General features: G+C 34.1%; 1 non-coding gene across 1 annotated transcript; it reads right to left on the minus strand.

Annotated features, from left to right (window-relative positions):
• Positions 1–3,265: 3,265 nt before the first annotated feature.
• Positions 3,266–3,373, minus strand: LOC112760589 (small nucleolar RNA R71). Its single transcript, XR_003181022.1, has one exon. It is a non-coding gene; the product is annotated as a small nucleolar RNA R71 (small nucleolar RNA).
• Positions 3,374–3,645: the final 272 nt, after the last annotated feature.

Raw genomic sequence — 3,645 nt, forward strand, 5'->3', positions numbered from 1 at the left:
GAAATAAGCTAGAATGAATATCTCTTAGATCTCTTAACCAGAATCTTCGTGGCGTAAGCTAGAATGATGGCGGCATTCAAGAGAATCCAGAAGGTCTAAACCTTGTCTGTGGTATTCCGAGTAGGATTCAATGAATGAATGACTGTGACGAGCTCCAAACTCACGATTGCAAGGCGTTAGTGACAGACGCAAAAGGATAGTAAATCCTATTCCAGCATGATCGAGAACCGACAGATGAATAGCCGTGCCGTGACAGGGTGCGTGAGCATATTATTCACTGAGAGGATAAGATGAAGCCATTGACAAGGGTGATGCCTCCAGACGATTAGCCGTGCCGTGACAGGGCATTGGATCATTTTCCCGAGAGATGACCGAAAGTAGCCATTGACAGTGGTGATGTATCACATAAAGCCAGCCATGGAAAGGAGTAAGACTGGTTGGATGAAGATAGCAGGAAAGCAGAGGTTCAGAGGAACGAAAGCATCTCCATTCGCTTATCTGAAATTCCTACCAATGAATTACATAAGTATCTCTATCCCTATTTTATTATATAATATTCGAAAACACCATTATCACTTTATATCTGCCTGACTGAGATTTACAAGGTGACCATAGTTTGCTTCCTACCAACAATCTCCGTGGGATTCGACCCTTACTCACGTAAGGTATTACTTGGACGACCCAATGCACTTGCTGGTTAGTTGTATCGAAGTTGTGAACCATGGTATTGGCACCATATTCTTGGCGCCATTGCCAGGGAAAGAAAGAGCCATGAATTTTACATAATTAAAGTGTAATCACGATTACGCGTACCAAGTTGCTCACGTTGCCAGGGATTGTTCGAGCCTGGATATCACAATTTCATGCACCAAGTTTTTGGCGCCGTTGCCGGGGATTGTTCGAGTTTGGACAACTGACGGTTCATCTTGTTGCTCAGATTAGGTAATTTTCTTTTTATTTTATTTTCAAAAATTTTTCAAAAATATTTCAAAATTTTCTCACCTGTTTTCGAAAAAAAAAATTTATTCAAAATTTTTAAGAATGAATTCTAGTGTTTCATGAAGCATATTGAAGCCTGGCTGGCTGTAAAGCCATGTCTAATTCCTTTGGGAATGAGTATGTCAGGCGTGTCATGTCTGAATTACATGCTGAAGCTTGGCTGGCCATTGGCCATGTCTAGTGTTTTGGACTGGAGCTTTCATTGAAAGCTTGGCTGGCTAGTGAGCCATGTCTAATTCCTAGACTGAAGCTTTAGACTAAGAATGCAAGATTCCTGGAATTCATATTAAAAATTTTGGAATCCTTATTTTTCTTTTTCAAAGAATTTTCGAAAAAAATACAAAAAAATTAGAAAATCATAAAAATCAAAAATATTTTTGTGTTTCTTGTTTGAGTCTTGAGTCTTGTTATAAGTTTGGTGTCACTTGCATATGCATCTTGTATTTTTCGAAAATTTCATGCATTCATAGTGTTCTTCATGATATTCAAGTTGTTCTTGGTAAGTCTTCTTGTTTGATCTTGATGATTTTTTGTTGTGTCTTTTCTTGTTTTTCATATGCATTCTTGAATTCTTAGTGTCTAAGCATTAAAGAATTCTAAGTTTGGTGTCTTGCATGTTTTCTTTGCATTAAAAATTTTTCAAAATTGTGTTCTTGATGTTCATCATGATCTTCATAGTGTTCTTGGTGTTCATCTTGACATTCATAGCATTCTTGCATGCATTCATTGTTTTGATCTAAAAATTTTATGCATTGCATCTTTTTAGTGTTTTTCTCTCTCACAAAAAAATTTTTTTCAAAAATCAAAAAAATATCTTTCCCTTTTTCTCTCATCAAATTCGAAAATTTGGATTGACTTTTTCAAAAAGTTTTAAAATCAAGTTGTTTCTTATGAGTCAAATCAAATTTTCAATTTGAAAATCTTATCTTTTTCAAAATCTTTTTCAAAAATCAAATCTTTTTCAAAGTTCTTAGTTATTTTCGAAAATTCCAAAAATATGTTTCAAAAAATTTTTTCTTATTTTTATAGCAAATTTTCGAAAATAACATAATCAATTAATGTTTTGATTCAAAAATTTGAAGTTTGTTACTTGCTTGTTAAGAAAGATTCAAACTTTAAGTTCTAGAATCATATCTTGTGATTTCTTATGAATCAAGTCATTAATTGAGATTTTAAAAATCAAATCTTTTTCAAAACTAATTTCTATCATATCTTTTCAAAAATATCTTCTTATCTTATCCTTTTCAAAAATATGATTTAAAAATATCTTTTCTAACTTCCTAACTTCTCACCTTTTCAAAATTTGTTTCAACTAACTAACTAACTTTTTGTTTGTTTCTTAACTTTTTCAAAACTACCTAACTAACTCTCTCTCTCTAATTTTCGAAAATATCTTCCCTCTTTTTCAAAAATTTCTTTTTAATTTATTAATTATTTTAATTTTTAATATTAATTTTCGAAAAAAAAAATACTAACCTTTTTCAAAAACTATTTTCAAAAATCACTAACTCTTTTTCAAAAATTATTTTCAAAAATTCTCCCTCTCCCATCTTATTCTATTTATTTATTTATTAACATCTCATCTCACATCTCTGCCATCCTCACAGTTGTGTTTCTTTCTTTACATCATATTCTTTGTCTCCCTCTTTTCTTCCACTCACAAAGGGATCCCTATACTGTGGTATAAAGGGTCTCTATTATTATTATTTTTTTGTGCCCCCTTCTTTGTCATATGAGTAGGAGCAAGGACAAGAATATTCTTGTTGAAGCAGATCCAGAACCTGAAAGGACTCTGAAGAGAAAATTAAGAGAAGCTAAATTACAACAATCCAGAGATAACCTTTCAGAAATTTTCGAACAGGAAGAGGAGATGGCAGCCGAAAATAATAATAATGTAAGGAAGATGCTTGGTGACTTTACTGCACCTAATTCCAATTTACATGGAAGAAGCATCTCCATTCCTGCCATTGGAGTAAACAACTTTGAGCTGAAACCTCAATTAGTTTCTCTGATGCAGCAGAACTGCAAGTTTCATGGACTTCCATCTGAAGATCCTTTTCAGTTCTTAACTGAATTCTTGCAGATATGTGATACTGTTAAGACTAATGGAGTAAATCCTGAAGTCTACAGGCTCATGCTTTTCTCTTTTGCTGTAAGAGACAGAGCTAGATTATGGTTGGATTCTCAACCCAAAGACAGCCTGAACTCTTGAGATAAGTTGGTCACGGCTTTCTTAGTCAAGTACTTTCCTCCTCAAAAGCTGAGCAAGCTTAGAGCTGATGTTCAAACCTTCAAACAGAAAGAAGGTGAATCCCTCTATGAAGCTTGGGAAAGATACAAACAGTTGACCAAAAAGTGTCCTTCTGACATGCTTTCAAAATGGACCAACCTGGATATATTCTATGATGGTTTATCTGAGCTATCAAAGATGTCATTGGACACTTCTGCAGGTGGATCCATTCACCTAAAGAAAATGCCTGCAGAAGCTCAAGAACTCATTGACATGGTTGCTAATAACCAGTTCATGTACACTTCTGAAAGGAATCCTGTGAATAATGGGATGCCTATGAAGAAGGGAGTTCTTGAAGTTGATACTCTGAATGCCATATTGGATCAGAATAAAATATTGACTCAGCAAGTCAATAT

This window comes from Arachis hypogaea, chromosome 16 (assembly GCF_003086295.3).
Source record: "Arachis hypogaea cultivar Tifrunner chromosome 16, arahy.Tifrunner.gnm2.J5K5, whole genome shotgun sequence".
NCBI lineage: Eukaryota > Viridiplantae > Streptophyta > Magnoliopsida > Fabales > Fabaceae > Arachis > Arachis hypogaea.